This window comes from Haematobia irritans, chromosome 3, assembly GCF_050003625.1.
Source record: "Haematobia irritans isolate KBUSLIRL chromosome 3, ASM5000362v1, whole genome shotgun sequence".
Classification (NCBI taxonomy): Eukaryota; Metazoa; Arthropoda; class Insecta; order Diptera; family Muscidae; genus Haematobia; species Haematobia irritans.
In genome coordinates, this window is record NC_134399.1 from 208,557,051 (window position 1) to 208,579,543 (window position 22,493).

Sequence of the window (22,493 nt, forward strand, 5' to 3'; positions counted from 1 at the left end):
GGCATATATAAAAGCCAGTAAAATTTCTTATTAGTTATAAGCAGTGATGCCACTTCAGCTATTTTATAGTTGAAACATTTTTCTAGCTGAGTTGCTAGAAAAATTTTTCTATGTGAAAATTTTGTCAAAATCTATTTATTTTTATGATACTTTCCACTATAGGATACGTAACGTATCGAAATATTGGTCTGAGAACTATATATATATATATATATATATATATATATATATATATATATATATATATATATATATATATATATATATATATATATATATATATATATATATATATATATTTAAAAGTTAAAATTTTTCCAAAACTTTACTTCGATACAACATTTTGTCACGATTTTACTTCTATAGAAAATTTCGCCAATATGGTATTTATATAGAAAATGTCGTCATAATTTTTATTTCTATAGAAAATTTTGACAAATTTTTATTTCTATAGAAATTTTTGTCAAAATTTTATTTCTATAAAAAAGTTTGTAAAAATTTTATTTCTATAGAAAATTTTGTCATAATTTTTTATTTCGGTAAAATATTTTGTTAAAATTTTATTTTTAGCGAAAAATTTGTAAAATTTTTATTTCTATAGACAATTTTGTCAAAATTTTATTTCTGTAGAACATTTTGTCAAAATTTTATTTCTATAGAAATTTTTTTTTTGTTGGGTTTAATAAACTGCCTGAATTTATTCTGATAATTGGTTGATAGTTTTGCTGCAAGTAGAGGATGCTGATGAGGAATGTGGTAATTCCGAAACGTGCGTCCATCCAACCATCTTGCAGTCTATAGGGCTTTGCCCAAATAAATTTGACAAACATTCTTTTCCTCTGTTGGTTAAGCTACTCTTGTAGTTTAGTCAATGTATGGTTTTAAGCTGAAATAAAAAAACGACAACAATGCTTAAAGAAGAAAACCAACAATAACAAAACAAAACAAATGGAAAATTTTATTTCTATAGAAAATTTTGACAAAATTTTATTTCTATAGAAAATTTTTACACAATTTTATTTCTGTAGAAAATTTTGTCAAAATTTTATTTCTATAAAAATTTTTGTCAAAATTTACTTCTATAGAAAATATCGTTAAAATGGTATTTCAATAGAAAATTTTGTCAAATTTTTATTTCTGTAGAAAATTTTGTCAAAATTTACTTCTATAGAAAATATCGTTAAAATGGTATTGCAATAGAAAATTTTGTCAAATTTTTATTTTTGTAGAAAATTTTGTCAAATTTTTATTACTGTAGAAAATTTTGACAAAATTTTATTTCTATAGAAATTTTGACAAAATTTTATTTCTATAGAAATTTTGACAAAATTTTATTTCTATAGAAAATTTTGTCAAAATTTTATATCTATAGAAAATTTCGTCAAAATTTTATTTCTATAAAAAATTTTGTCAAATGTTTATTTCTATAGACAATTTTGTTAAAATTTTATTTCTGTAGAAAATTTTGTCAAAATTTTATTTCTATAGAAAATTTTGACAAAATTTTATTTCTATAGAAAATTTTGACAAAATTTTATTTCTATAGAAAGTTTTGTCACAATTTTATTTATATAAAAAATTTTATCAAAATTTTATTTCCATAAAAAATTTTGTCAACATTTTTTATTTCTATAGACAATTTTGTTAAAATTTTATTTCTGTAGAAAATTTTGTCAAAATTTTATTTATATGGAAAATTTTGACAAAATTTATTTCTATAGAAAATTTCGTCAAAATTTCATTTCTATAGAAAAATGTTTTGTCAAAATTTTATTTATATAAAAAATTTTATCAAAATTTTATTTCCATAAAAAATGTTGTCAACATTTATTTCTATAGAAAATTTTGACAAAATTTTATTTTTATAGAAAATTTTGTGATAATTTTATTTCTATAGAAAATTTTGTCAAAATTTTATTTCTGTAGAAGTTTAGGTTAGGTAAGGTGGCAGCCCGATGTATCAGGCTCACTTAGACTATTCAGTCCATTGTGATACCACATTTGTGAATTTGTCTCTTATCACTGAGTGCTGCCCGATTCCATGTTAAGCTCAATGACAAGGGACCTCCTTTTTATACCCGAGTCCGAACGGCGTTCCACATTGCAGTGAAACCACTTAGAGAGATTTTGAAACCCTCAGAAATATCACCAGCATTTCTGAGGTGGGATAATCCACCGCTGAAAAACTTTTTGGTGTTCGGTCGCAGCAGGAATCGAACCCACGACCTTGTGTACGCAAGGCGGGCATGCTAACCATTGCACCACGGTGGCTATAGAAAATTTTCACAAAATTTTATTTCCGTAGAAAATTATGTCAAAATTTTATTTCTGTAAAACATATTATTAAAATTTTAGTTCATTAGAAAATGTTATCAAAATTTCAGTTCTATAGAAAATTTTGCCAAAATTTTATTTCTATAGAAAATTTAGTAAAAATTTAATTTTTATAGAAAATTTTGTCAATATTTTATTTCTTTAGAAATTTTGTATAGCTAGTAATCGCACTATTTTTTTTCTATAGAAAATTTTGTCAACATTTTATTTCTTTGGAAATTTGTCAAACTTTTATAGATAGTTATCGCAAAATGTTATTTCTATATAAATTTTTTACAAAATTGTCTTCCTGTACAAAAGTTTGGCAAGATTTTATTTCTGTAGAAAATATTGTTAAAATTTTATTTCTATAGAAATTTTTGTCAACATTTTATTTCTAAAGAAAATTTTGTCGAAATTTTATTTCTATAGAAAATTTTGTGAAAATTTTATTTCAATAGAAAATTTTTTCAAAATTTTATTTCAATAGAAAATTTTGAAAAAATACCTATTTGACGAAAATGGACCAAAATCAACCAAATTCCATTTGGTCCGACCATCAGACCAAATATAAAAATTAATAATTTTTTGGACCAATTTTGACAAAATGGCAACCCTGTATTTGTTAGCATTATACCCACCACCATAGAATGGTGACGGGGGTGTAATAAGCATTAGCGTAGCTAGACAATTTTCCTAGGGGGGGGCTATAGCCCCCCTAGCTAAAAATTTATAGGCTGAACTTATAGGTTCAATTATTGTTTTATTTCATAAAAAAGAATAAAAAAAATAGACATCGAAATAATATATAATAAAGCAACTAAAAGTAGTTCCACACTTTTCCCAGCAAAAAAATTGGGATTTGTTTTAAAGGCACAACTTTAAAAGCACTTCCAAAAATGTCCTCACAAAGAAGTTAATTATATTAACTACACAGGAAGTTTTTTACTTCAGTTTTTTCATATTTTAATGCGTAATTTTTGTTTTCTTTTTTCAAATAGTTTAAGAAAGAGTAAGAATAAATAAAATGGTAAAAATTATTCAAATTTTGCCACAAAAATGCTAAATCCATTATAGAAAAATCGATAATTTTGGAAAATATTCAAACAAGCGTTATAATGCATTAAAAATCATAAAAAATATACAAATTATTATAAATTAATGTTTCTTGAAGCTCGAGGTCTTTATAAATATTTATATAATTCTAACAAAAGGTCGACCAAAAATCAAATAAAAAACGAATAAATAAAAATTATTTATTTGGGAAAATATCACACAATTTTTTAATTCACATTCAAAACTCTGAATTCGGATCACAAAGTAAGAAGTGATGCAAATTTATTGCAACGGCTGTTGAAACGGTGGACATTCGTTCTATGACGAGTTCCTATTACATTCATCGCTGCTCCGCCAATTTTGCACCACTTCCGGACCCAAAAAGAACATTTTCACTTCTTTTTTGGCGACGCTTTTTTGCAGCGTTAATTTATTTAGATATTCATTTATGAAAGAATTTAATTAATACCAATTACTATTTTTTAATTAAGATGACTAAACCAGACTAAACAATATAATAAAGGAGCTTTACAGCCTGTTTCTGTATGTCGAATGAGCTCTGTCGATCGACTAAAATGGAAACAAACAGCTGAATTTATAACGAAAAACAGTTGTTTCTATGCATTTCAGTCGATCGATTGAACTCGTTCGACATACAGAAACAGGCTGTTAGTTATTCAACTAAACCATAAGTTCAATCACAGCTCTATTTTTTAAATATCAGACTTCAAACATTGCCATCGGCAACTGCTACCACAACCCAAGTAATTCGATTGTGCATGAAAGTCTTTAGCGGAACTTTGCGCTTGTTTAATTTTTATAAAAATGTAAAATCGTAAATAGGTTTTCAAATTCTGGGGGGGGGGGCTAAATTTTTTCTGGGGGGGTCTAAGCCCCCTCCCCAGAGGCCTTCCTACGCTTATGGTAATAAGTTTGTTTTATTTTATTATTGTTGCCTATCCTACACTGACAATAAAAATTTGTAATTTGTAAAAAATTGTAGTTTCTATAAAATATCAATGGAGCATATACAAAAAGCTCCTTTTTAAATGCCGTTAATTAGTTTTAGATCTCTCTCTTCTCATACATTATCACCGCTCTTTTATAAACAAAGCATTTAACATTGTTGCAGTTGTTATGGAGGCGTTACTTACCAAAAACTCGAGACTTTAATTTTCATTTTATTTAGTTGTTTTTGCCTAAAATACACTGAAAATAAACATTAACCAAATATAGGAGATTATGCATTATATCATACGATGGATCTCTATTAGGTAGTTTCCATAAAATATAATTGAGCTAGTACAAAAAACTCCATTTTTAATACCGTTAAATAGTTTCTGATCTCTCTCTCTCTCTTCTCATACTCGTCACTTTGATATACTCTTAAGATTCTCTCATCACATTAATTGCACTTTTGAAAACATTCCCACAATAGTTAACATTGTTGCAGTCGTTATGGTGGTAAATACTATAAAAATCGACACTTTAATTATCATTTTATTTTGTTGTTTTGTGTTTTTTTTCCTCTTTCTCCTTAATTTTATATGCATTGTTAATGCTCGTTTAACACTCATATACAACAAAATTGTTTTAACGATACACTATAGGAATAAACGACACAATATCATGAAATAGCAACAATTTAAGGGTGTGTGTGTGTAAGTTCCTTATATGTGTGTTTATATGAGGTAAACATTGTTGAAAGAATCGTTTAATGGATGAAAAGGTCATAAATATCCCATGCTCTTTACATCTCAAAGGTTTTGTATAGGGCTTGAGAAATGATATTTAAGGTTTCATATATTAACAAGAAGTGGTCTCGTATGCTTACTGGTGCTAGATGCTTATTATGAAGGTTAAAGAGATTTTCCCCGAGTTTGAAGTATAAAACTAAGTGTGGCCATTTTAGCAACTAAATATTTTATATATGAAAATTATGAGGACATTAAAAAAGTTTACAACAGAATTTACTACGTAAACTTAGCTGACCACCATAGCAACCATAAGTACTTGTGGTGATAGAAGTAGTAGTAGTACTAGGTATACTACTGAGAAATATCCTTTACTTAAGATGTTACTAAAGCATATGAAATTCCGTATAGTATCCTATAGTGCTTATATATACACATTGTTCGTTTGTGGTAGGTCATAAAATTACGGAAGGAAAACTTTTATTTTAACTTTTCCAACAAAGGATTTACTCTTTGGTAAGACAAAATTATTTTTTTTTTTTTGGTTTGTAATTTTTAATTACATGTAAAATAGTATCTTTAGATAATTTAAACTTATTTTAGTATATCATAAAATTTTTAGTTGTTAAGTAGAATAAAGGAGACTTTAAAGGAATGTATTTTACGAGGTGCCTGCGTATGAATCTACCCAGTGATTCCTTAACATTGATGTAATGTTATGATTAGCACTGCAGTCGTGTAAGCTCATACAAATTTAGAATCACAATGAACAGTTACTTCGGTGAGAGAAAGCTATAGACGTTACAAATTAATTGAGTGTAATGTATGTGCACTGTAGACATACAATAGCTCTGTTAATCTTTTTAAATGCCGGGTCTATACCTCTCTTATGACGTTGCTAACGTAATATCCAAAACAATGTAATGATAACAGACATGTTAGCCATTATCAATTTAGAATCACAACGAACAGTTATTTCTGTGATAATCAGTGTTGCCAACATTTGGCTAGATCAAACAAAAATTAAAGCAGAATGTAATAGCTAATATTTGTAATAAATAGCAAGAAAAAAAGTTAAATGCTATTTAATTTTCAAATTGAAACTGATTATAATTTACTATTTTAAATAAGGAGTACGACACAATCCAAAGAAATTTTGGTTTTGCTATAATAATCATTACTTACAATATTCTTATTGCAAATTTTATAACGCTTTTTAACCCTATCAAGGCTACGAACACTGTCATAGATTTTCGATTCTGTATCTCTCACAATATTATGAATTAACAATACCTTTGAAATTACTCTATCATATGAGCGGAAATACAATGAGGGGAAAAGTAATATAACACCAGGGCAACATATTTTTTGCGAAACGAAAATGCTTTTAGTTTCAATAGGATCGCGTGAAATATGTGACCCCAGTAGGCTTCAAATTTTCACTTGTACATTGATACAAAACAAAAAAATCATAAATAAACCAAATTTATACTATTTGGTAACGAAAATCAATACATAATGACCAGTAATCTATATTTTAAATATAACAAAAAAGGTATAATTGAAATTAAGAAAGTTATATTTGTAGCTAATAGCAATTATAAAATTTCTAGCTAATAGCAATTATAAAAAGGACGATCTAGCTGCAAAATAGCTAAATTGGCATCACTGATCCCTTGATCTCATTTAATTCGCTTATGTTACAATGATGCTTTTAATGTCTTCGTTCTCTCTCTATTCCTCTCACACTCTGCAGTTGGCACTGTAAATTTTGTACATATGTTTACATAAAATATAATAATACTCAAATAAACTCTTTACCGATATTTAAAGCATTTTTATTTTGAATCTTGAGATTTAATTAATTTGCCCTCCATTTTTATGAAGATCCGTTAGTGCTACGTAAGCTTACTGACTTTTCAACACTGCTATGGACACATTTGTCATCTTGCCCATGTATTCCATTATGCAAGTTAGAATTTTAACTGCTGAAAATTTTTCAGTTAAAGTTTTTTTTTATTATAAAAATATCGTGTTTTAGATTAAGGAAAATTTGTCTTACGGCAACGAGATACGATTTTGACAGAATGCCTTAAATTTCACAGATGAGTATCATACATTTTTATGAATAATATTTTTAAAACCAAAGGTATAAAATTTCGTTTAGTTAAAATGTATTTATATTAAAGAAATTTGCTGTTAATATTTTGTAGATTTTATTTCTAGAATTTTGTATATATAATTTTATATATAATTTTTTCAATGTACTTAAAAGTTCTCCTAAATACTAATGCCCATATGCAAAACAATTTATTGACAGTTTATCGAATGAATTTATATGGCAAAAGTAAGCTTGAAGTATTCTGTAACTTTATTGCATATGGTAGTAAATATCCTAAAAAATAAATTTACTCTATACGGTTTACGGTATATTTTACCTTACATAAAATATCCATATAAGAAAAAAGAGTATGAAAGAGTACTTAACAGGGATGGAAAATGCATTACTATAGTACTTTTTTCAATACTTTTTCACCCCGGTCAGTACCGTAGTACCCCCGCGAATGTGTAGACATTTTTGTGTAGACATTTTTGAGTCGATATCAGATTTATGGTACAATAGCTTTGACAAAATATTTTAATATTTTGAGAAAGTCTTTATCAACGTTATTAATAGTCTTTTACAAATATAGCAAAACAGACAATTTCATGCTGGAAGAAAATCTCGATTTTGTAAACGCCATAGTCAAAAACAGAATTTTATTGAATTTCAAGAATGTTTTAGTCGAAAAAAGAATGCGATTCCATATTATCGACTTTTTATTTCGAAAGAAAATTTTGGCAAAATGTTATTTCTATATAAAATTTTTGCAAAATTTTATTTCCATAGAAATTTTATTTCAATTGAAAATGTTGTAAAAATTTTATTTCTATAAAAAATTTTTGAAAAATTTTATTTCTATAGAAAATTTTTGAAAAATTTTATTTCTATAGAAAATTTTTGCAAAATTGTATTTCTATAAAAATTTTTTGCAAAATTTTATTCCTATACAAATTTTTGCAAAATTTTATTTCTATACAAATTTTTGCAAAATTTTATTTCTATAAAAATTTTTTGCAAAATTTTATTTCTGTAGAATATTTTGTCAAAATTTTATTTATATAGAAAATTTTGTCAAAATTTTATTTTTATAGAATTTTTTTCAAAATTTTATTTTCTTTAAAATGCAGTCTAAAGCTCTTGACAATAATCTTCCAGTGAAAATTTTGTTGAAATTTAGTAAAAAGTACCTTTTCGCTCAAAATTGTATTTCTATAGAAAATTTTTGCAAAATTTTATTTCTATAAAATTTTTTTGCAAAATTTTATTTCTATAGAATATTTTGTCAAAATTTTATTTATGTAGAAAATTTTGTCAAAATTTTATTTATATAGAAAATTTTGTCAAAATTTTATTTTTAAAGAATTTTTTTCAAAATTTTATTTCTATAAAAAATTTTGTCAAAATTTTATTTTCTTTAAAATGCAGTCTAAAGCTCTTGACAATAATCTTCCAGTGAATATTTTGTTGAAATTTAGTAAAAAGTACCTTTTCGCTCAAAATTGTATTTGTATAGAAAATTTTTGCAAAATTTTATTTCTATAAAAATTTTTTGCAAAATTTTATTTCTATAGAATATTTTGTCAAAATTTTATTTATGTAGAAAATTTTTGCAAAATTTTATTTATTTAGAAAATTTTGTCAAAATTTTATTTTTATAGAAATTTTTTCAAAATTTTATTTCTATAGAAAATTTTGTCAAAATTTTATTTCTATAGAAAATTTTGTCAAAATTTTATTTTCTTTAAAATTCAGTCTAAAGGAGCTCTTGACAATAATCTTCCAGTGAAAATTGTGTTGAAATTTAGTAAAAAATAACCTTTCGCTCAAAAAATACCTTTTTTGTACTTTCTTAAAAATTGTATTTTCCATCCCTGGTTAGGTTAGGTGGCAGCCCGGTGTATCAGACTCACTTAGACTATTCAGTCCATTGTGATACCACATTGGTGAACTTCTCTCTTATCACTGAGTGCTGCCCGATTCTATGTTAAGCTCAATGACAAGGGACCTCCTTTTTATAGCCGAGTCCGAACGGCGTTCCACATTGCTGTGAAACCACTTAGAGAAGCTTTGAAATCCTCAGATATGTCACCAGCATTACTGAGGTGGGATAATCCAGCGCGGAAAAACTTTTTGGTGTTCGGTCGAAGCAGGAATCGAACCCACGACCTTGTGTATGCAAGGCGCGCATGCTAACCATTGCACCACGGTGGCTCCCTTCCATCCCTGGTACTTAATGGTATGTTCTCTTAACTGAGCTTATATCATTCTAGCCTTATTGCTAATTAGCTTTGGAATTTCCTTACCCATTTATATATTTCCCTAACTGAGCTTATATAATTGTATCCTTTGAATAGCCTTATACAAAAACTTACTTTACAGTTTAAATTTTCCACCCAAATTCCAATATAAAGAATCTAATGATTGTAAATTTCAATTAAAACATACAGATGTGTTATAATTAAAAACTATCTTACCCATCACCTAACCGCTCTCATTGCCTCTCAAATTTTTTTATAAAACTATATACGCTATAACTTAAACTATGCAACAATTATTATACTGCAACTTATTTTCATTGGTTGTTGTTTTTGTTTTAATGCTTGTGCTCGTTCTTTATGTCCTACGCTAGTTAGCTAGAGCACAGTTCTCTATTGTTGTACAAACAGGTGTTGAGTATTAATGGAAATTGTTGCGGTTGTATTTCATTGTTTGTTCAGAGCTTCTATAGGCTCCTTGGTTAAATGAGTGGGTGAGTGGCTAGACCTCTCCTATATAGTTAACACTTAGGCTTGCACACACAACTGTTCTTTATATTTGCACACAGACAATACGGCAAGGCAAAGTAAAAGAGTGTGTGTGCGTTTGTTTGCATATTACTATGGTGAGTATACGTGAGAGAAGACACTATTATAAGTGGGGACGTTATACTCCTACTAAAATTTAAGGCCATAATTTCCTAGGTATAGACCTTTCTACCCACTCATTGTTGTAACTTACAGACTATAGTCAGTTGTTTGTTATTGAGCCACCCACCACAATAATGGATGGGCTTAATATGAATCCTTGTTTTTATTTTTTCAGCTGTATCTTTTCTCTCTCACTTTTGCTCTCTCTCTCCCTCTTGCTCTCTTTGCCTTTACTATTGTTTTTATTTTACGGAAATGCATAATGGGAATTTAAACTGCATTCTGTATATGTATGTGTGTGGGTGGGTATGCGTGGGTTTAATTTACTCAAGAAAAACAAGCAGAGCCATCATTTTTTTAATGCATTTGTCTGTACGGAAGAGTTTTTAAATTGCATTTTTTATATAGTATATAAAAATGCAAAATATCCATAATATCTTAAAATGAGTACACATTTATTTATATGCTTCATTCGAGCAATTACAAGCAGAATATTTGCTCTACTTTAAATATAAAATGACCATTTTAATTATATATTTAATACAATATTAATACAAAAAAATTTTAAATATAAAGCAATTAATATAAATATTGAGATATTAATGATGAAATTAGTATGTTATAACGTAAATATGATATGAAGCCATTGATAATGCTCTCATGGGCGGCAAAAATTATTTGTAGTGCTATTACAGGTTTCGAATTTCAACGATATCATAATTACAGGTCTCGTAAGTTTTTCCACATCGTTATGAGCAATACAAATAATTGCTTTATTTAGCATATGTGTTAATTTTCAATAAATAAATCAATTGATAATGTTAACAATATTCCATGGTTTATTAAATCTGAACTTTACTCTCTTCGGAGGTGTCTAGGTTATGGATATACACAATTGATTAAATATGATTTTATTAATGAAGGCAAATATTATTTTAATCAATGTTTTTCTATAGCAAATGACGAGGAGAATTCTTTATTTAAATATCTCTTGCTAGGAAATACAATTTTTTTCCATACATAATATTTATTTATTTTTAAAATATTCCGTTTGTCATTTAAGTTATTAATTACATTATTTATTTTTCAATTAAGAAATTATTTGTTTGAGTGGTTATTCAAATCAATGAAGTATGAATAATAATAGTAAAAAAAGCCTATCAAAAAGTTTAATAAATAATTAATAAAAAAAAATAATAATAAACAGTACATATTAAGTTTTACTTATAAATACAAATAAATGCACAGAGATAAGTATTTCCCGTGTGAAGTTATTTTTTGTAATATATCAATAAATTTTACAATAAAAATTATAATAAATAATAAATAAAACAAGTAAAAAAATAATAAAAAAATTAAAAAAAGGCATATATAATAGAAATTGCATTCTCATGCTCGTGTTTTTACTTATAAATATATATAAAAAAACTGAAATAAATATGTAAAATATATAAATAAAGCAATAAAAAAATATGATAGATGCATAATTAATAATTTTTTATAATAAATTAAAAAATTTCGCAATACAAAAATTATAAGTTATTATTTTATTATATTAAAAAATTATAATATATAAGTAAAATTGTTTATTTATTTTCTATTATATTGCATATGTAATGCAAGTTGCACACTCATTTACCTATAATTATGAATAAATATAAGAAACGAACTATAAATTATTGGTTTTCAATACAAAAATATTCTTTATAATAAATTAATCGTTATTAATAGTTATTAATTTATTATATTACTTAAATAAAATAATAATAATAATAATAATAATACCCGTGTAAAAATTGGAGGATCCAATCCTATCTAATAATATCAAATTGGATCTAATTGGATCTGTTCAGATATTGGTTCAGACATAATTAGATATGCACAGATATGCTATATATGGTGCTAGATCTGGTTAGATATAATTGCAGATCTCATCATATATAGTATAATATCTAATTATATCTGGCATATCTAATAATATATGCTTGGATAGGATCATATATAGCACTATATCTAATAAGATATGGTAGATATAACATCATATCTGACTATATATGGGGTTAAATAAGGTCCAAAATATAATAAAAATCATGAACAAGTTAAAAAGATTTTTGAAATACACGTCTAAAAAACTATTCGAGATATATACACAAAGTTACAGATGGAAAAATAACTTTTGTTTATTTAACGAACTTACATAATACATCTTAAAGTATTTGGCAGTTTATAAACATGTTTTTCGAGTTTCAGAACATGGTTGAGCTCCTTCACTTCAGATGGTTTAACAATCTAAAACAGTCAGTTTTGGAAATGGATATAATGAACAACGCCAGTTTTTAAATGTTTTATCGCGTACTGCTGGTTGACGTCAAAAAGAGTAATAAAAATAAATTGTTGAAAATTCGCAAAGAAACGCCTTTCTTTATTAATTGTACTGTATAGATATTAGTTTTGGTATTTTTATATAAAAGGGATGTGTAGATATTTGTATCCATTTGACACCTCGAGTAGTAAGAAAAATGTGGGTTTCATCAAAACACTCATTTAGTATTTGTCGTTCCCATGCGTTTGGAGTTTAATTAACCTTTCATCCAAAGCATTATTTAGTATCCTAAGTAGATTACAAAATGAATTTTTATTTTGAAATATACTCATATAAAAAGACTGCTGTAGGAAACATTGACTGCTGATTTTTTTGGTAAACAAAAAAGTGCTGTTTTCGCAGTTTTTCTGCGAAAGTACAATCTGTTAGTTTGGAATAACAGACATACTGCCCAAAAGTTAGTAGTTTGTTTAAATAATAGAACTTCAAACATTAAAAAACATTTAGTATATTTTGATTATGCACTAACATTTCTGAACAAGTCGCCCTTTTTAATATATGTCCCACTCGGAGATAGTAATTTACATTTTATTTAAAACATTTTTAATCGCGGGAAACGTTTCCTTCAAAGTAAACGTTGCCCAGATCACCAAAAAGTCGTACCTTGAGGATGGGGGCTTCAATACCTTCTTGGTTTTCTAAGCAAGAAGGTGACGCAGGCACCGAAGTGAAATGAGTCTCATTAGTCCAGATGATTTTAATATTTATATAGTAAATTTAATTTAAAATTTCAAACAACAAAAGTTTCTTCTTGTTTCATCTATCATACGTACTAATAAATGGGTTCTATACATTATAAAAGTGCTTCATGTTTTTAGTGTCAACGATCCATTAGTTTTAACAACAACCTCAATGTCATTATGTCAAATGTCAACGCCGTCAGGGGCATCACTTCCAAACAAATTTAACGCAAGACTAGCTGAGAAAATTAAGAAATTTAATATAATTGTTTTAAATGTGTTCCTTTGATAAAGTGTATATCGTTTCCTTTGTTGCGGAGATTATGTAGGTAAGTAGATTGTATTTGTTATTTCCTTAGTAGTCATTTTCATATTGTTTTACTATTTTCTAGATTTGGAAAAAAAGGAAACCTCAGTGGTGTACTGGTTAACATGCCCGCCTTGCATTCAAAAGGTCACGGGTTCAATCCCAGTTCCGACCAACACCAAAAATTTTTTCGGCGGTGGATTATCTCCTCGCAGTAATGTTGGTGACATTTCTGCTTCAAAGATTCTCTAAGTTGTTTCAGCGCAACGTGAAATGCCGATAGGACTCGATTATAACAAGGAGGACCCATGTTATTGAGCTAATTATTGAATCGAGCAGCAGTCAGTGATAAATGAGATGTTGATCACTGCGATGTCATGATGGTCTGAATAGTATGTATGAGCCTAAAATAACAGCCTATCGCTATACCTAACCTAATCCCGAATACACTTTAAATGTGAGTATTAAAAGCAACATAAAATTATATGGCAATTTTTATTGCAACTTAAAGAAGAATGATCCAAAACAATACTAATACTTGCTTACATAGTTCAATATATTCCCACAGTTTTTTTATTCCTATATTTGTTTAATAATTGGTTTTTAACTTAATTTTATTGCAGATTGCCTTAACGCTGTAATACTTTAGTCGCGTGTCTAAGTCCAAAGCAGAAGAAACAAACGAAAAAACCCTTGGACAACACTATAACTCAACTGTCAATACTCTTAAATAGCTTTGATGGATCAATATAAATTAAACATATTTATTATGCACATACTTTTTGTCTGTATTATTAAATAAAACAATTAATCTCATTTTATATACAAACTATGGGCTTTTATGTGTTGAAAGATCTCGAAAGATACAATTGTATCAAATAATATACAATTATATCAAATTAGATCTGATTAGATGTGTCTCATTTTTGAGATCTGATCAGATCCAATTTCATAGTATTTAGATCTGACCAGATATAACCATTTTTCGGATCTGCTCAGATCTGACCATATCTTGGCTCAGATCTAACCATATCAAATCAGATCCCCCAATTTTTACACGGGTAATAATAATAATAATAATAATAATAATAATAATAATAATAATAATAATAATAATAATAATAATAATAATAATAATAATAATAATAATAATAATAATAATAATAATAATAATAATAATAATAATAATAATAATAATAATAATAATAATAATAATAATAATAATAATAATAATAATAATAATAATAATAATAATAATAATAATAATAATAATAATAATAATAATAATAATAATAATAATAATAATAATAATAATAATAATAATAATAATAATAATAATAATAATAATAATAATAATAATAATAATAATAATAATAATAATAATAATAATAATAATAATAATAATAATAATAATAATAATAAATAAATAAATAAATAAATAAATAAATAAATAAATAAATAAATAAATAAATAAATAAATAAATAAATAAATAAATAAATAAATAAATAAATAAATAAATAAATAAATAAATAAATAAATAAATAAATAAATAAATAAATAAATAAATAAATAAATAAATAAATAAATAAATAAATAAATAAATAAATAAATAAATAAATAAATAAATAAATAAATAAATAAATAAATAAATAAATAAATAAATAAATAAATAAATAAATAAATAAATAAATAAATAAATAAATAAATAAATAAATAAATAAATAAATAAATAAATAAATAAATAAATAAATAAATAAATAAATAAATAAATAAATAAATAAATAAATAAATAAATAAATAAATAAATAAATAAATAAATAAATAAATAAATAAATAAATAAATAAATAAATAAATAAATAAATAAATAAATAAATAAATAAATAAATAAATAAATAAATAAATAAATAAATAAATAAATAAATAAATAAATAAATAAATAAATAAATAAATCAATAAATTAATAAATAAATAAATAAATAAAATTAAAACAGCCAATGCAATAAAATATTCCCGTTCCCTCCTATATACGAATAAATAAACTGAAATAAATATTTCTCATATATAAATATTTTTTATAATAAATGTATCAATAAAAAAAGTATAATAAAATTTAATTAATGGTTGATTTGCAATAAATACAATTTATAATAAATTAATAGTTATTAATTTATTATATTAAAAAAATTGAAATAATAAATAAATAAAATTGAAAAATAAAGTCTATGTTATAAAAAATACATATTAATGTTTTTTACTTATAATTATGTATAAATAAACTGAAATAAATATAATTATTGTTTATAATAAATTAATAATGTTTTCAAAAATGTTTTTAATATTTTTTTACAATACATTTTTCAATAAAAATATAATTAATGAATAATTAATTATATATATAATTATATATTAATGAATAATTAATTATATTTTTATTAACAAATAAACTTTATAATAAATTAAAAATTAGCAACAGAAAATTATTATTTTATTACAATAAAATAATAAATTTCTCAATAAAAAATATAATAAATAACTAATTATTTTTTTATAATAAATTAGTAATCTTCTCAATAAATATATATGACAAACGAAATTTTCTTTTCTTAGGTTTTTAAAATTTAAATTTGCTAAAATTACAAAATTTACCTTTATTAGTTAAGCCAATTTTTAGTGGTTATGGATTTAAGCTGAAATTAAAAAAGTAACAAAAATATAGAAGAAGAAACCAAAGAAAATTAATTTTAGTTAATTTTTAACCCATCTGATCCCCGTTGAAAAATCACGTTTTCTTGCTTTTATTTTTATTATTTACTTTTGTTTTGTTGCTTTACCATTTTGACCATGATCTGTGCGCTTACAATTTTGTTTTTGCGTAATTTTATAATAGGAAACGCAAACAACTCTCACAAAAACACTTCTCTTCCCATTTTAATGTATTACATGGTCTATTAAAAAAAAATTAATACTACGTCAAAATTCATTCATTTCCGTCGAATGTCACAATGGCTGAATGATGTTTACATGCAATTTTATTTATTTGTTTTTTTTTTTGTTTTAATTATTTACCCATTTCATTATAATTGTTATTATTATTATTGTACAAAACAAAAGCGAACGGCAAGCGAGCAAACGACAATTATTTTAGCATGCATAAATGTTAATATGTCTTGGCTATATAAAAACATATGTTAAATTTATCTATTTGTCTGTCCATCCATTGTCGTTTGTCTTACTGGCCATTTATTTGCCTTTTAAATTGATGAGTACACTGTAAGAAGTGAAACTATTATCATTAAAAGCTGGAATTGATATTTTCAAAATTTCGAAATTATTTATGACAATGCAGAAAACGAATTTTTATAGTGGTATATTATATTTTAAAAATTAAATCGAAATAAAGATAGTTATAATTTGTTATTCATTTAATAAAAAAACAACAGTGCCAAAAATAATCTACCAAAATTAAGTAAAAATTTTGTCAAAGTTTTTTTTCTATAGAAAATGTAGTCAGGAATTTTATATCTATAGAAAATTTTGTCAACACTTTATTTTCATAGAAAATTTTGTCAAAATTTTATTTTCATAGAAAATTTTGTCAAAATTTTATTTTCATAGAAAATTTTGTCAAAATTTTATTTTCATAGAAAATTTTGTCAAAATTTTATTTCTATAGAAAAATTTGTTAAAATTTAATATCCATAGAAAGTTTCGTCAAAATTTTATTTATATAGAAAATTATGTCAAAATTGTATTGTATTTTGTCAAAATTTTATTTCTAGAGAAAATTTTGTCAAAATAATATTTCTAAAAAAAATTTAGTCAACATTTTATTTATATAGAAAATTTTGTCAAAATTGTATTTCTGTCGAAAATTTTGTCTAAATTTTATTTCTATAAAAAATTTTGTCTAAATTTTATTTCTATAAAAAATTTTGTCAAAATGTTATTTCTATAGAAAATTTTGTCAAAATATTATTTATATAGAAAATTTTGTCAAAATTTTATTTATATAGAAAATTTTGTCAAGTTTTTCTATAGAAAAATTTCTCACAATTTTTTTTATTGAAAATTTTGTCAAAATTATATTTCTATAGAAAATTTTCTCAAAATATTATTTCTTTGGAAAATTTTGACAAAATTTTATTTCTATAGAAAATTTTGTCAAAATTTTATTTCTATAGAAAATTTTGTCAAGTTTTTCTATAGAAAAATTTCTCACAATTTTTTTTTATTGAAAATTTTGTCAAAATTATATTTCTATAGAAAATTTTCTCAAAATATTATTTCTTTGGAAAATTTTGACAAAATTTTATTTCTATAGAAAATTTTGTCAAAATTTTATCTCTATAGAAAATTTTATTTCTAAAGAAAATTTTGTCAAAATTGCATTTCTATCGCAAATTTTACTTATATAGAAAATTTTGTCAAAATTTTATTTCTATAGAAAATTTTGTCAAAATTTCATTTCTATAGAAAATTTTGTCAAAATTGTATTGCTAGTGAAAATTTTGTCAAAATTTTATTTCTATAGTAAATTTTGTTCACATTTTATTTCTATAGAAAATTTGGTCAAAATTTTATTTCTATAGAAAATTTTATTAAAATTTTATTTCTATAGCAAATTTTATTAAAATTTTATTTCTATAGAAAATTTTGTCAAAATTTTATTTCCAAAGAAAATGTTGTCAAAATTTTATTTCTATAGAACGTTTTGTCAAAATTTTATGTCTATAGGAAATTTTGTCAAAATTTTATTTCTATAGACAATTTTATCAAAATTTTATTTCTATAGAAAATTTTGTCAAAATTTTATTCTACAGAAAATTTTGTCAAAATTTTATTACTATAGAACATTTTGTCAAAATTTTATTTCTATAGAAAATTTGGTCAAAATTTTATTTCTATAGAAAATTTTATTAAAATTTTATTTCTATAGCAAATTTTATTAAAATTTTATTTCTATAGAAAATTTTGTCAAAATTTTATTTCCAAAGAAAATGTTGTCAAAATTTTATTTCTATAGAACGTTTTGTCAAAATTTTATGTCTATAGGAAATTTTGTCAAAATTTTATTTCTATAGACAATTTTGTCAAAATTTTATTTCTAAAGAAGATTTTGTCTAAAAATTTACTATAGAAAATTTTGTCAAAATTGTATTTCTATAGAAAGTTTTGTCAAAAATTTGTTTCTATAGAAAGTTTTGTCAAAATTTTATTTCTACAGAAGTTTTTTTTTTTTAATTTTATGCCTATAGAAAATTTTGTCAAAATTTTATTTCTATAGAAGATTTTGTCTAAAGTTTATTGATATAGAAAATTTTGCCAAAATTTTATTTCTATAGAAATTTTTGTCAAAATTTTATTGCTATAGAATGTTTTTTTAATTTTATTGCTATAGAAAATTTTGCTAGAATTTTATTTCGATAGAAATTTTTGTCAAAATTTTATTTGTATAGAAAATTTTGTCAAAATTTACTATCCATGGAAGATTTTGTCAAAATTTTATTTCTATAGAAAGTTTTGTCAACATTTTTTTCCTATAGAAAATTGTGTCAAGTTTTTTTTCTATAGAAAATTTTCTCACAATTTTTTTCTATTAAAAATTTTGTCAAGATTATATTTCTATAGGAAATTTTTTCAAAATTTTATTTCTATAGAAAATTTTCTCAAAATGTTATTTCTTTAGAAAATTGTCTTAAGTGTCTCAAAATTTTATTTTTTGGAAAATTTTGACAAAATTTTATCTCTATAGAAAATTTTATTTCTATAGAAAGTTTTTCCAAAATTGTATTTCTATAGCAAATTTTACTTCTATAGAAAATTTTGACAAAATGTTATTTCTATAGAAAATTTTGTCAAAATATTATTTCTATAGAAAATTTTTTCAAAATTGTATTTCTATCGCAAATTTTGTCAAAATTTTATTCCTATAGAAAATTTTGTCAAAATTTTATTTCTATAGACAATTTTGTCAAAGTTTTATTTCTATAGAAGATTTTGTCAAAATATTATTTCTATAGAAAATTTTGTCAAAATTTTATTTCTATAGAAAATTTTGTCAAAATATTATTTCTATAGAAAATTTTGTCAAAATTTTATTCCTATAGAAAATTTTGTCAAAATTTTATTTCTATAGAAAATTTGGTCAAAATTTTATTTCTATAGACAATTTTGTCAAAGTTTTGTTTCGATAGAAGATTTTGTCTAAAGTTTATTGATATAGAAAATTTTGTCAAAATTGTATTTATATAGAAAGTTTTGTCAAAATTTTATTTCTATAGAATGTTTTTTAATTTTATTGCTATAGAAAATTTTGGCAAAATTTTATTTCTATAAAAATTTTTGTCAAAATTTTATTTGTATAGAAAATTTTGTCAAAATTTAATATCCATAGAAGATTTTGTCAAAATTTTATTTCTATAGAAAATTTTGTTAAAATTTTATTTCTATAGAAAGTTTTGTCAACATTTTTTTCCTATAGAAAAGTGTGTCAAGTTTTTTTTTCTATAGAAAATTTTCTCACAATTTTTTTCTATTGAAAATTTGACAAAATTAATTATATTATAGAAAATTTTCTCAAAATTTTATTTCTATAGAAAATTTTCTCAAAATTTTATTTCTTTAGAAAATTGTCTGAAATGTCTCAAAATTTTATTTCTTTGGAAAATTTTGACAAAATTTTGTTTATAGAAAATTTTATCAAAATTTTATCTCTATAGAAAATTTTTTTCAAAATTGCATTTCTATCTCAAATTTTACTTCTTTAGAAAATTTTGTCAAAATTTTATTTCTATAGAAAATTTTGTCAAAATTTTATTTCTATAGAAAATTTTGTCAAAATTTTATTTCTATAGAAAATTTTGTCAAAATTGTATTTCTATAGAAAATTTTGTCAAAATTTTATTTCTATAGAAAGTTTTGTCAAAATGTTATTTCTATAGAAAATTATTTTAAAATTTTAGGTATATAGAAAATTATGTAAACATTTTATTTCTATAGCCAATTTCGTCAAAGTATACATCAACATACTTAACGATACTTGTTTCATAAATTTAACATATTTGTTTTTTTTTCACATTGTACAAATTTATTTATTTTAAACTTTCATCAATTTCTTACTTTGTTTATCTAGCAAAAAAAAAAAAAAAAATATTGAAAAATATATCAAGCATACAATTAAAATTTGTTAAGTAATTCTTCTTCTTCTTGCCAAAATATTTTTTCTTCTATGTGACACAAATGCTAATGTCACGATAGTGGTAATGTGGTCAACGATAGTGGTTTTGTTATTTGAAATTCTGGTCACGTTCCATACTACGCTGTATTGTAGTGTGGCTTATAATATTGTGTGGAGTTAAATTTATAAAAGCTAAGATTTCTGCCATATTTTCTTTTGAAAATTCACAATGAGTTCAAAGAATTTGACAAGAAATATTGTTAATAAGTCTTTTGTTTTGGTGCCAAAAGTTTTGTAGAAATATTTCGGTTATTCCTATCACAGTACAAGAAAGCATATTAAATTTTTATTGATATTGGTTTTATTTTTGGTTCTCTTAATAAATTTCATGGAAAGGTTTTTAACTGGGTACTTGAAAATTCTATTCTAGAATCGATTGAGTGCTGTTCCAATTTTTGCTTCCTAGTCATCATCATCATCATCACCATTGTTATTATCTTCGTAATCATAAACTAACTGGCCGTCTTTTTTGTTAATGTGGTTGGTTTTATTGTTGTTGTTGTTGCGTGTTCATAGCGCTTATCACAATATCTGTTTCACGTATCAGTTAACAAACATTTCACTCCTGCATTCATACCATTGATATTTATTTTCAATATTGCTCAACAATCTTATCTCAAATAGTTCGTTGTTGGTTTTTGTTTTTTTTTTCAGTATTCAAAAGTGGTATTAAATGTGCCCATAGCGCAAAAACAAAAACAAACTAACGAAAACAAGTAACAAACGCATAAAATTACAGGCGAGCCAGACCCAAGGTATCCTCCTACACCATGGAGATCATTGTGGAAATTTTCCAGAAGGCGATAATTCGCAAAGACAACTTCCATAACATCTTTTCTTATTGTTAATCACCCAATATGTTACCAAATAAAGATTAAAATATCAAATTTCCTATACCACATTGCATCACACTATGTAACAGTGGTGATAAACTACTCTAGCGACATCTATTGATAAAATACGAAAATACTATTTCGAATGATAACCATGGTAATCGTGTTTGTTGTGCATTTAATTTTCTCAATACTGCATTGACGTTAAATTACACTTCTCTTAAGCATATTATCCATATCTCTCTCACATATTCTCTCTTGGTGAGAATATGTTTACTTCTCGTAAACCAATTCTCTTTCTCACGCACTCAGTGTGGTGTGGCTTATGGGTTCATAACACACCTTTTCAGGTTTCAAAATATTGATCTCTTGATTAGGGATTGAGATATCCAATATATCCATCTCCAATGAGATCTGTTGAAAAACAAAAACATGGCAACCCTTTCAATTCCATTGATCATAACTTTAGTTACATATATTTTCTCTCATTGTCTCTTGGGTTTAAATTCTACTAAACATAGCTTCTCTCAAATATTTGATCTCTGGGGGTTATATTTCTCTGAACATAACTTATCTTAAACGCTCTAACACACACTACGTGTGAAGTAGCACATATCACACATGTGCAGGTCTCCAAAGATTGATCTCTTGATATGAGATAAACATATATTGGCTTGTATGGGAGTTGTGCTCATACCATACTTGTGTGTGTGTGTACGACTTTTATGAGATTTTTAATAAAACACATAAGGTTACGATTTGCAAAACTTTTACAGCGATTCTTGGTAGAGGCTAATGTTGGCCAGCATTCTATGGTATCTCTTCTGAGTAGCAGAATTTTTCAGCAATGCTAATACATTTACACAGGATTTTTGCCTTGTGGAAATGTTTTATACACCCAGAACAGGAATATGATAACCTCCTAGAGCGATTTTTTTTATGGTGAGCATATAACACGTTTTTTGCAATCATGTTATT

At 24.2% G+C, this 22,493-nt stretch overlaps 1 protein-coding gene and 1 long non-coding RNA gene across 10 annotated transcripts in view; both read left to right on the forward strand.

Moving 5' to 3' along the window:
- Positions 1 to 22,493, forward strand: part of LOC142231792 (3',5'-cyclic-AMP phosphodiesterase-like) — a 769,719-nt gene that overhangs the window by 480,534 nt on the left and 266,692 nt on the right. The gene's annotated exons all lie outside the window — the stretch shown is intronic.
- LOC142231794 (uncharacterized) lies at positions 11,866 to 14,272 on the forward strand. Its single transcript, XR_012720922.1, has 3 exons — positions 11,866 to 13,465; positions 13,529 to 13,900; positions 14,067 to 14,272. It is a non-coding gene; the product is annotated as an uncharacterized LOC142231794 (long non-coding RNA).